This window comes from Pteropus medius, unplaced genomic scaffold (assembly GCF_902729225.1).
Source record: "Pteropus medius unplaced genomic scaffold, Ma_sr-lr_union100, whole genome shotgun sequence".
Classification (NCBI taxonomy): Eukaryota; Metazoa; Chordata; class Mammalia; order Chiroptera; family Pteropodidae; genus Pteropus; species Pteropus medius.
The window spans coordinates 17,463,516-17,476,786 of record NW_024350319.1 but is presented as its reverse complement, the minus strand read 5'-3'; the positions used below and the strand labels follow the sequence as shown (position 1 = coordinate 17,476,786).

At 37.0% G+C, this 13,271-nt stretch overlaps 1 pseudogene; it reads right to left on the bottom strand.

Annotated features, from left to right (window-relative positions):
- Positions 1–9,093: 9,093 nt before the first annotated feature.
- LOC120583578 (uncharacterized) lies at positions 9,094–9,212 on the bottom strand (annotated as a pseudogene).
- Positions 9,213–13,271: the final 4,059 nt, after the last annotated feature.

Sequence of the window (13,271 nt, the reverse complement as noted above, 5' to 3'; positions counted from 1 at the left end):
CCTATGTCTGTCTCTTCATGCCTGAGAACTTTCTTCAGAACTGAGAAAAGCTACCACTTAGGCAGGAAGTGCTATAAAATTAATACTACCCAAGAATAGTCCTTGAAAAATGACTGGTAGGAATCAGTGTATAAATACCCCAGCTTCGCCCTCCTTGGGTGGGATAAGTGTTTTACATTGCATGGGTGTTTTACATTGTTTCTTGCAGTTTCCTTGTGTGGTTAAGCTCCAACATCAACCACAATGGTAGCAGGCATGATGATCCACTCTTAAATTAATTAAATGAGGAGGCCATTAGATTGAGGTGGTTCTAATGCCTTAGTAGCAGTACATAAACAACCCAAAACTTAATCTTATAATGCCTCAAGGTTAAGAATGTGAAACTAAGGGCAATCAATCACAGCCACCTAAGCTTTTCCAAATAATGCAACCACTTTAGCTACAGCCAATCAAATAAATCCTTTGCTTTGCTTTTGCCTTTTCTCTATAGGAGTCTTTCCCCTACCTCCTGTCAGTAGAGCATTCTTAACCACTTCTGGTTTGGTGCTATGCAAGTCAAATCAATTTTTGCCCAAATAGACACTTAAAAATTTTCATCTGCCTTTGTTTATCTTTCAACAACCTTTGTTAGCTGACTTCTGTAAGGGAGGAAAATTTTTTACCTTCTAGCCCTCTAGGTTCTGTGACTTGTCTAAGAATTAAACTGGCATAAACCAGATTAACAGGAGGAAAATAAATTTAATTCCGTATATGCACTGGATTTTCACAGATATATGGCTCAAAAGGCTACCAGATGATTGAGACTTATGTACCAGCCTAAACTAACGGAAAAGGGTCTGGAACTTTTGGGCAGGAACAGAGAGTGAGAAGGAGGAGGCAATTCACTGGAGGATGAGAGGAGGAGGGAATATGTGGTAAACAAAGGTTGCCTTGCTATGCAGATAAGTCTCTCAGGTCTAAAAAATCTTGTCTCTGGTAGTAGCTGTCTTCCTAGTATAAGAACACTTTCTAATGGAAATTTCCTTCATAAATGCAGATTTCCGACAAATGGAGAAATGTATACTTTCTTTTCAGTAGTTAAGGGGGAGGCAAAGTGTTTCTCCTGATTCTGTGGGGTTTTGTTTGCCCTAAGCTCAAAATAATCCACATGCCAAAGAAGCATATTTTGGGGTGGCATGTTCTAAACCCCTTTACTTCCATTCCTGGTGTCACTACTCTTCCAGTAATCTTTGTACTTTCAAAATAATCTACTGTGGGATTCCAGAATGAATTACCCCAGGATGTGTCACTATGATACACAGTGTTTAGAGCTAAAGGCAACCTTAGCTGCAGACTCAAGAGAAACTTCTGTCCTTACCCGCCTACCTACCTAGAAGAATTTGAATTAGAAGCCTTGCCCATAAGAGATGATCAGAGATAGCTTCTTTTGACCCATCTATAATGCAGAAAAAATTTCTATTTACTAAAGGTCTGTTTTTCTTATCATCCTGCAATGACCTTTTGAAGCCCCCAAGGCACCTTACCTCATTCCTAGCTCAGGATGTCTTATATACCTATTTTCCCTTTCTATATCTGAAACTTTCAAGCATGTAGGGTCTCTGACTCTCATGTATGCAGAGTTACCATACATATTATGTATTAAATTTGGTTCTTTTATTTGCAATTCAATCTCATGTCTATTTGATTATTAGACCAGCCAGGAGAACCTGGAGGGTAGAGGAAAGTCTGTTCCTCCCCAATACTACTGTATTCAAACCCTTGTCCTAGGGGCTACTTCTGGAGAACTCAAAACAAGACAGGCCTATTTGTTAAAAATGGGATCATTCTGCTATTTCGAATTCTGTTAAATGATGATACAATGTCAAAACATAATTTTCAAACTGTTAAAAAAATGATTCCTATACATTAGATAGTATGTGTCAAGGTTTTATTTAATTAACTTATAAGGGAACTGGCAGAATAACAAAGCTGATTCAATGTATATAGTCAGAAGAAGAAGGATTGCTGAAATAAGATTGCTAAATTAGATGTAAAACTGGTTAATGTCCCGCAGAGGAGTAACATCATAACCTTTGAGTTATATGATCACTTAGAGGAACAAATATCATCATAATTTATCAGTTTTCTACAGAGATCCACTTTATAGATTTTTTAAAGGTTTGGGCTTCTGGTCAATTGGTAATAGTCAAATAATGTTAGATACTACCTACATTAGATGGGTTTATTAAATACCCTAACATGATCAAAAGGTCGCCTAACTATCCTTTTTACTTATTTCTAAATTTGAAATCATTTTTATGAACAACAGGAGAATTTTAAAGTGATTTATAAGTCATCTGTTAGTGATTGATCAATAAATTGTGAAATGTATATGTTTGTAATATATTTTAAAATATTAATTTTACTTGTTTGGAACCAAAATGTTTTGAAGACTTTTTTTAACACGAGAAATGCTTCACATTTTAATATAGAATAAAAATGTAACAGACTATCAAAATCAAACTTTTCCTATCATGGGGTTTTTTAATTTGTGTATCTGGTGTTTTGAAACTATAAATTCTAAGTCCAAGATACAGGTTACTCTTCTGAATTAATCTTTGAATTTCCACGCCACTGGCAAAGGTCTTGGAAGCCACTCTGATTGAATGTGTACAAAACAGTGTGGGAGTGTATTCGCCTGAGCGCACATCGCAAATCGCTGACTTAACAGGTTTCGTTACTCCCCGAAATCATTTTAAATAGTCAAAGTCACCCTGATCGCTTTCATTCATCTACAAATAAACACCACCCCTAAAAGAAAGTGACCTTGCAATAACCAATCCACTTTTTTGCCTATTATAAGTCCCTTATTTCTGCTATTTTCTATCTATAAGTCTTGCATTTTGTAAAGCCACTTAGAGCTTCTTTCTATCTGCTAGGTTGGATGCTCCCTGTTTCATGAATCATTGAATAAAATCAATAAAAGATGTCTATAGTGGCCTTAAAAAATAAATAAGAGTACATAGATCACCATCCTTTGAAAATTGTACTTTTGGGGAGGGTTTTATCTTAAAGGAATCTGAATGGACTTCTTTAAGATCACAGTATCTTTTTCTTCTCCATGTCAAATTATGGTCAACGTGTCAAACAGGAAGGTAATAAATTTCTTCCACTGTACTTTGTTAGAGAGCCCTGAAGGGTTGTCCTTATCAGCTAATAAGACCCACCAGCCCACTGCTGAGTCTGCTTAAACACTCAATTTGAAAACTCAGAAAAGATAAGTGAGGGGCACCCCACGCACCAGGCAATTTGGAGTGGAACATTTTGCATATTATCAGGAATTAAGTGGAGGTAGTTTAAGGGACATTCTCAAAACACTAGTTCTCATTCTTGATCTCTTTGAAAGCCAGCAACCACAGAACTCTGGTAGGAGAAGGAAGTATTCTCCATTTGTGAATTGAATGACCTGATTTTTATCTCTAGTTGGATTCCAGGAGGAAGCATGATGTCATTTTAACCACTGGCCAGACAACTTCTTGCTTAATGAGCACTTTGAGCTTACTGGCAGGCAAGAAGGCCTTTGTTTACTGTGCTTAGAAACAGAGGTCAAAGATCTTCTTTCTCTGGCTTTAAGGAACAAAGGGAGGGCTTGCGAACCAGCCCTTGTCCATGAGCAAGTTTTAGACAGTGGCAGACAGATAAACACAACGTGCTCCCCAAAAGGTTATAAGGTCTAAGAGGTCAAGAGGACAGGAGAGAGAGGGAGCTGAAATGTCATCAAAGATGGGTTTTCTGCCTCCTTATTGGGGTGCTTAAGTCATCCCTATCTGACCCCGAGTTGGGGCTGAGTTTCAGTCTGGCATCCTGCAGCAGGTGTGCCAGTGTCCTGGTCCCCAGCTCTCACTAACTCCCCCCCACCGCCCCCTTCCCTCAGCTGTTGGAGCAGTTGCTGACTGGCTTGTATGACCTCCACCCACTGGCAGCTGTTAAGATGCATTCTGAGGGGGGAAGCATATCTCTAGAACTCCGGTTACTCACTACTGAGGGCAATACCCGCAATGTAAGAAGAGAAAAAGTGCTTAATTTCTACTTGTGGTGCATCAAAAAATTAAATATTAGGCAAAAGAAATCGAGAATTAAGGAAAACACAGTGAAGCCCTTTCTCCAAAAGAAGTAGTGTAAACCCTCTGATATTTCTTCTTAAAACACAGCTTTATTGAGGTATAGTTGACATACAATAAACTGTACATGATTAAAATGTACAATTTGATAAGTTTTGACATATGTATACACTTATAAAAATCCAGCACCACAATTAAGAGTATCATCTTCCAAAGTTCCTTCCTGCCTCTCTGAAGCCCTCTTTTCACGGCCAAGCCTTCCCGTACCCGCCTTTCCCCATCCCCAGGTGACCATCTGCTTTCTGTCATTAAAGATTAGTTTGGATTTTCTAGAGTTTTATGTAACTGGAATTATACATTACATACCTGTTTTTTCCATCTGGCTTCTTTCACTCAGCTTATTATCCATGTTCTTGTGTAGATCAGTAGTTCATTCTTTTTATGCTGAGCAGTGTTCCATTTCTGGCTGTACCACAATTTGTCTATTCACCTATTGATAAACGTTTGGGTTGTTTCCAGTTTAAAATTTTTGAGAATCCGCTATGAACATTTCTATACAGTCATAGTATGGACATATACTTTCTTTTCTCTTGAGTAAATACCTAGGAGTGAAAAGTTTGGGTCATATGGAATGGATATATTTAACTTTTAAAGAAACCTCCAAACTGATTTCCAAAGGGATTGCATTACTTTACATTCCCACCAGCAGAGTCTGAGGGTTCTAGTTCCTCTACATCCTCACCAACAGTTGGTATGGTCAGTCTTTTAAATTTTGGACATTCTAATAGATATGTGGTAGAATTACACTGGTTTTAGCTTGCATTTTCCTAATGACTAATGATGATGAGCATCTTTCTTGTGTTTATTTGCCATTTGCATATCTTTTCGGTGAAGTGTTTATTCAGATCATTTGTCCATTTTTTCATTGGATTGTTCATTTTTTTATTATAAGTTTTGAAAGTGCTTTATACATTCTGGAAACAAGTTCTTTATCAGCTATGCTATGCAAATATTTCCTTTCAGTCTGTCTTGTCTTTCATTCCACTAATAGTGTCTTTTGAAGAGCAGAAACTCTTAATTGATGAATTCCAATTTATCAAAATTTCTGGTAATATTTCTAAAAGGGTAGAGCACTATTTAGACAAGGAGATGCACTTGATATAATTTTAGTGCCTTCTCAGATTTTTTATTTTTACATATGGTTTAATGAGCTCTTTCCTGGTCAAACCTCATTACTAAAACAAACAAATAGCTACAAGATATCCAAGTTCCAGTGCATACCTACTTATTTCAAGCAAAATTTGATAAAGTAAAATTTCAGTACCGGAAGGAAATCTGAAGTGAAGCAGAAAGATGTGCTGGTGATATTTTTATAAATGCAGCTCCAGGAAAAGATAATGCTGCTGAGCTTCTGGGGGCTATGGAGAGAGAAGATTTGTCTTCAACCACGGGGGATAATAAGGGCCAGAAAATTAGGCTCAAATCATTTATGAATCAGAAATAAAAAGAGTCCAGTTCTGTCCCTGAGGAAGAAGTGAGCATTGGCTACCTCCACATTTTAGCAAGAGAAATTCTCTACGTGCCTCTATAGGAAGCCAGAGCTTTACTATTCTAAATTATTCATAATTTAGATAAAGGACCATGTCTAGACTCAAATAATAAAATAGTAGTAAACATAGCTAATTCTTATGCTTGCTAGAGGTCAGTGTTTTATCACAGTATTTCATGTAACCTCCTAACAACCCTGCGAGGGGGTTATTATTACTGTCTCATTTCATAGATGAGGGAATTGAAGCATTGAAAGGTTAAGTGAGCTGTAAAGTCAGATAGTTCGACTTCGGGGTCTATGCTCTTCCTCCCTATCCTCTGTTGCCACTTTTTCGTGACACCTACATAATAAGAATCTTTTACCTCAATGAGTGGTCTTTTAGCTAATTGTATCTTGTTTGTTTTAGTCTATTCCTTATTTAAGTCAATTCATTTAAATTAGGAAAGAGAAAGAGGTCACACAGAATAAATATGAGCAGAGTGCCAAGCCTGCAAAGGGCAGCTGATACTTCTTGACCAGTGCCCTTCCTACGTGTCCCAGCCCCATACCCCAACCCCTGCAGCCTGGCTCAGTGAACTGCCCTCAGTGCTTGCACTCCCCTGGGAGAGCCCAGTTAGCAGAATGTCTCCACCACTAGACTGGGAGCCCCTGAGGGTAGGGACAGTCTTATTAGTGCCAGTGCTTAGTCCATTCTCAATATACATTTACTGACTGAGAGAATAAAGACATCTCCTATTCCATTTCCGATGAAGACTTCGATTCTAAATTTAGATAGTTAAGAAAGACTTATTGCTTCATGTAAAAACTCAGTCAGCATCCAGATAACCGAGGGGATGTGCCAGATCAATTATTCCCATAGGGAAGTGGTCAGACGAGCTCCAAAGATAGTTCAGAGATCTTTATTCTGGGAACATACTATTATTTGGTTATCAGAATGATTCAGACCCTCTTTGTGGACATGTGTAGGCTAAAACTGTGGACTTCGATAGATACAACCACAATATTGTGGGCAGTTCTCCTGAGGAGCCTATGCCACCGTCATACAAGGAAAGAGTGGGGAACTTCAACCTGGGAAAGCCTTCAAAAGAATCATCAGCATTATAACAGCTGTCCCTTACAGAGTGCTTGGCTGCCACTGCACTGTTATGTACATGCATCACTCAGTCTCAAAACAAGATAAATAAACAGTGAATCACCAATACTATTGCAAATTGGCATCATGTGCCTTCTGATCTGGCTCAACGGGAAGAACACATCACCTACGCAAAACAAAATTTACTGCCCCAACCATCCCAAGTGAACAGCACAATAGCGTTAACTATATGTGCATTGTTGTGCAACAGAGCTCTAGAACTCAAATCTATATCCAGTGAACAACAACTGCCTCCTACTTTGCCTCTCCAGTCCCTGGCAACCGCCATCCTTCTTTCTGGTTCTAAGAGTTTGATTACTCTAGATCCCATACATAAATAGAATCACACAGCAACTATCCTTTTGCAACTGGCCTATTTCACCCAGCACAGTGTTCCCAAGATTTATTCATGCTGCAGCACATGACAAAATGTTCTTCCTTTTTAAGGTTGAATACTCTCCCATTGTATGCACATACCACATATCTATTCATTTGTGAATGGACATTTAGGTTGTTTATACCTCCTGGCTATTTTGAATAATACTGCAATGTAAATATCTCTTTGAGATCTCATTTTCAGTTCTTTTGGATATGTACTTAGAGGTAGGATTGCTGGATTATATGATAATTCTATTTTTAATTTTTTCTAGAAACCTCCAGACTAATTTTTATAGCAGCTATGCCATTTTATATTTCTACCAATGGTGAACGAGGGTTCCAATTTCTCCACATTTCATCAACACTTGTTATTTTTTCTGTTGTTCTAGTGGTCATCCTAACAGATATGAAGTGATAATCGAATTACAATTTCGATTTGTATTTCCCTAACGATTAGTGGTGTTGACTATTTTTTCATATGCCTGTTGGCCATTTCTCTATCTTCTTTGGAGAAATGTCAATTCAAGTCCATTGTCCGTTTTAAAATTGGATCTTTTGTTGTTGTTGTTATTGTTGTTTTTCTTACTCAAGATTTTTATGATAATTAGAGGTCCTTTGAGAATTCATATGAATTTTAGGATTCTTTTTCTATTTCTGCAAATAGTGAAATTGAGATTTTGGTAAAGATTGTATTGAGTCTATAGATTGCTTTGGGTAGTATGGACTTTTAAACAATATTGTTTTCTAGTCCATAAACATAGGATATCTTTCTATCTATTTGTGTCTTCTTCATAATTTTTTTCAGCAGTAGTTTTTAGTGTATAAGTCTTTTACCTCTTTGGTTAAGTGTATTCCTGATTATTTTATTTTTCTCATGCTATTATAATTGGGATTGCTTCCTCAACTTTCTTTTTTGGATTGTTTATTATTCATATATAGAAATGCAACTCATTTGGTGTGTTAATTTTTTATCCTATAACTTAGCTGAATTTGTTGATTAGTTCTAACAGTTTGTGTGAGCATGCGCATGTGCACATGTGTGTAATCTTTAGGGTTTTCTACATATAAGATCATGTCATCTGTGAACAAAAATAAGTTTACTTTTTCCTTTCCAATTTGGATGCCTTTTATTTCTTTTCCTGGCCTAATTGCTCTGAGTAGGACTTCCACTACTATGTCGAACAGAAGTGGTGAGAGTGAGTATCCTCATCATGTTCCTGATCTTAGAGGAAAAGGTTTGAATTTCTCACTATTGAGTATGATGTTAGCTGTTGGCCTTTTTATATAAAGATTTCATTTTATTTTCTTCTATTCTTAGTGTGTTGAGTGTTTTTATAAACAAAGGGCGCTGAATTTTGTTGAATATTTTTCCTACATCAGTTGAGATTATCATGTGGTTTTTGTCCTTCATTCTGGTAATGTGGTATATTACATTGATTGATTTTTGTAAGTGGAACCATTCTTTCATTCTAGGAATAAGGCCTATTTGGTCAAAATGTATAATTCTTTTAATGGGTTGTTGAACTCAGTATGAATATTTTGTTGAAGATTTTTGCATTGAAATTCACCAGGGATATTGGGCAGTAGTTTTCTTGTATCTTTGTCTGATTTTATTTTCAGGGTAATGTTGGCCTCCTAGAATAAATTTGGAAGTGCTTCCTCCTCTTCATTTTTTTTGGAAACGTTTCAGAAAATTTAGCATTAATTCTTCTTTAAATGTTTGGTAGAATTCTCTAATGAAGACATCTGGTCCTGGGCTGTTCTTTGCTGGAAGGTTTTTGATTATTGATTCAATCTCCTTACTGGTTATAGATCTGTTCAGATTTTTTTTTAATTTAATTTTTTTTTTTTTTAGGCAAGGCAACCTTTGGTTGACTTTACAGATTGCAAAGACCTTACCAGCTTACAATCCCTTATTTTTTATTTATTTTTTACACCTACAGCACCTGGTCTTCTTAGGTGGTCTCCCATCCAAGTACTAACCAGGCCTCACCCTGCTTAGCTTCCAAGATCAGATGAAATTGGGCTTGTTCAGGGTGGCATGGCCGTAGACTGTTCAGAGTTTTAATTTCTTCATGTTTCAGTCTTGGTAGGTTGTATATTTCTGGGAATCAATACATTTTTTTTCTAGGTTATCCAATTTGTTGGTATATTATTGTTCATAGTAGCCTCTTATGATGCTTTTTATATTTGTGGCATCATTTATAATGTCTCCTCTTTCATTTCTGATTTTTGTTATTTGAATCCTGTTTTTCTTAGTCTAGCTAAGGATTTGTCAATTTTGTTGATTTTTTTCCAAAAATCTAAGTTTTGATTTTTTCTATTTTTTTTTATTCTCTGTTTCATTTATTGTTTCTCTAATCTTTATTCCTTCCTTCTGCTAACTTTGGGTTTAGTTTGTTTATCTTTTTCTAGTTCACTGAGGTATAAAGTTAGAATGTTGATTTAAATCTTCTCTTTTAAGGTAGGCATTTACTAACTATAAACCTCTTTTTTAGTACTGCTTTTGCTGCCTCCCACAGATTTTGGTATGTTGAGTTTTTTCGTTTTTTTTAAAATTTATTTGTCTCAAAATATTTTCTAATTTCCCTTGTGATTTCTTCTTTTACCCACTGGTTGCTCAAGCGTGTATTGTTTAATTTCCTCATATCTATGGATTTTTGAGTTTTCTTTTTGCTATTGATTTCTAGTTTCATTTCACTGTGGTCAGAAAAGATACTTGGTACGATTTCAATCTTCTTAACTTTGTTAAGACTTGTTTTGTGGCCTAACATGTGATCTATTTTGGAGAATGTTTCTTGTGTACTTGAGAAGAATGTGCATTCTGCTGTTTTGGGTGGAGCGTTATATCTGTTAAGTCCAATGGTATTTTGTGTTGTTCAAGTCAAATACATGACAAAATGTTAACTGTTGATGAATTTATATGAATATAATATTTAAATGTTTTATAGATTTATTTTTCAAAATGCAAAGTTGGAGAGAAAGATCCTATGAGATATCTTTCTTTACATCCCCACTTTACAAATAAGAAAATTATTGTGGTTAAGTAGCTTACTCTAGATAACTTAGTAGCAAAGCTGGGAATTCAACCTTAGGAGGTTTACACAACTTTTATATTTTATTAATGTGAATCCATAATGTTTAAGGCAGAAATTGGTTTTTTTTTTTAACAGAGAAGGAATGTCCAGGATGATAGGGTGCAGGAAGATGAATCAGAGAATCAGCTCAGTGTTTTCTTTGGAGTCAGTACTTTTTCCTTTATGTCTTGCTAAGAGAGACAGAGAGAGGGAGAGAGAGAGAGAGAGAGAGAACAAAGAGAACGAGAGAGAAGAGAGTGAGTGTGCGAGTGCACATGCTCCGTGCTTTGTCATCTTTTATTAGGACACTAATCCACATTAGTGAGTGAAGAGAGAGAGAGAGAGAGAAGAGAGAGAGAGAGAGAGAGAGAGAAAGGAGGGAGAGAGAGAGAGAGAGACAGAGACAGAGATGGAGAGAAATTGATTGGACAGGGGCTGAAAGCCTTATATTTTCTCTCCTTGATAAACTCCCCATCCTTTATCCTGACAAGTATTTTAGTAAGATCTTGGAATGAGGCCATCCACGAGATGTGGCAACAGTCAGGTCAGTTTATAGTCTGATGAATTCAAAGCATGTACTGTTCTCTTTAACTGACCTCTTCTCCTCCGTACACCTGTCTCCACCCCACTCTTAACATTCTCCCTCTCTCTCTCATACTCTCAGCCCTGTGGGCCCTACTTCTACCTATTTCAGGTCTCAAATTAAATTCCATTTACTTTACAAATATTTTCTTAATCTTCACCAACCCATACCCTACACCCACCCTCATAGGTTAAGATCTCCTTTTTTTCAGAGCTCCCTATAACCACAGCTAATATTTATTGGGCACTAATTAAGAACACTAAATGTATATGAACTCATTTAGTTCTCAACATCTATGAGAGTGATAGTAATAGTATCAATCTCATTTTATAATAAAGAAATCAAGACAAAGAAAAATAATTTAACTTCTCTAAGATCACAGAGCTGGTATAAATTCAAACACAGTCATGTGGTTAAGAGCCTAAACTTTTAACCACTATGTAGTAATTCTTAGCATATGTAACAATTGCCAAGTATTTTTACTCTGTCTTCCCTGTTTAACTAAAAGCCCACAGCTCATTCACTAGTATGTCCTGGTACTTAGCTTAGGGACCTGTATCATCAGGGCCCAATAAATATTAGTTAAATGAATAGTAATGTAGGTAATGTGATAGGAAGAGCAAGACATTAGGAGTCAAACAGACCAGAGTTTGTCACTTGGCCACTTACTAATTAGGTGATTTTGGTTAGGTAAATTGACTTTGCAGTGCAGCAGTTTTTGCATATGAAAAATGGGAATTAGACTTTAATGTGACTTTATTGTGACTCAATAAAAAATTGCCTTATGAACTACATTCCTGTATAAATATGAGTTATAATAGTTCATGGTATCTGATGAGGACCAGAGGAATAGTTCTTTCCACTTCCCAAAGAGGAGCCAGGTAAAGACCGTGCCCCCGCAAAACAGTCACTCCCTGTCTATATCAACATAGACATAGCAGGCCAACAGAATCGGCCTGAAATTACAAGTTAAGCCACAAGAACCCTTGCCTGCCCAAAGAATCCTGATAAGGGAAGTGGCTGAAGTGTGCACCTCTGCTCCTCTCTTTGTGAGGTCTGCCTGAGTTATAAGACAAGGGTGTTCATGTGCATCTGAGAGCTGACCCAGGGATGACACAGTGCGCAGGGACAGTACCGGGGCTAAATCTGAGAGTAGAGAGGAGAGGCACAATGGGACCCCTGCCCATCCAACCCCAGGGGAGGACTGTGAGGGACAGACAGAGGACTCTGCAGAAGAGGGCACTGTGGATGCAGGGAAATTTGTTCCCTCCGCGTACCCTGTTCTAACTGCGCATGGGCCGCCGCCTTAGGTTTGGACGCGTGGGCGAGATTGGCAAGGGCGGGTATTGTTAGGCCCATCCGGTGGTGTGGGGGTAAAAAAGTAAAGCACAGTAAAGAACTATCAGAAAATCTTGGCCTCAATTCTGTAAAGCCCAGAAGTGAGGTTAGTTGTTTACAAACGTTTCTTAACTGTTGATGGAGATTAGGTTACTTATAAGTTTGGCAGGATTCTAGCATGATTATTAAACAGATGTTTTGTGAAAACTCAGAAAAGAAAGTGGCACCTCTCTGAGCCTGAATGAACATGGCAGGAATAAATGATGCCTTTATTTAAAAAGGTAGGTTGCTTAATTAGAGACCATGGGAAATCGCAGACCCAGTGGCCTGGATTTCAGAGAGTTGGACAAGACTTCCTGAAGGACACGGAGAGAGAAAAGTGGGTTGAATACAACTGTCTCCCAGACCATGGGCTAGAGAAGAGGTATATAAAGATGAACAACTACAGTTCTTGTCCCCAAGGAGTTTTTAATTTAGTGGATTTTTAAAAAACATCTTTCTTTAAATTTAGTTGATTTTTACTTCAATTAATTTTAAGAAGTTAAAAATATCACAAAATGGGGGGATTAATGAAGAATTAACTGAATTTCTATTTTTAGTATAGTGCCGTTTGACTTAGAAAAATCAAAGGTATGAAGACATGAAGGCATAACAATTGAATCTTTAGGTGACAAAAATCTGGGAGGGGTAACTAAAAGGTCGAATTTCTGAATGAATATTTTTGAAAAGTTTTAAGAGATCAGAATCATTAGGTCCAAATTGAACCTTAACTTAGTTTCAAAATAATTAGGTGAGTATACTGTTAAACAACTTCTGACTTAGTTTCTGTTTTTTTAAAAAAGTAATGTTGTTTTAGTCAACCGCAGACTCAATAGGAGCCAGGAGCAAAATGAGGTTGCTACAAATGCAAATGCAATCAAAGGATGTAATAGAGGTCGTATATCTGGAACAATGGAACTTACATCACTACTGCTCACTGTTCTGGTCTAGTCTTGCTTGGTAAATTTAGTGTGTGGTATGACATTTTAAGAAGGATATATTCTTAAGTTTCCTATTACTCCACAAAGTGTGTGTTTGATTGTTCACAGATTGTTGAAAATGCACCGAGAATTTC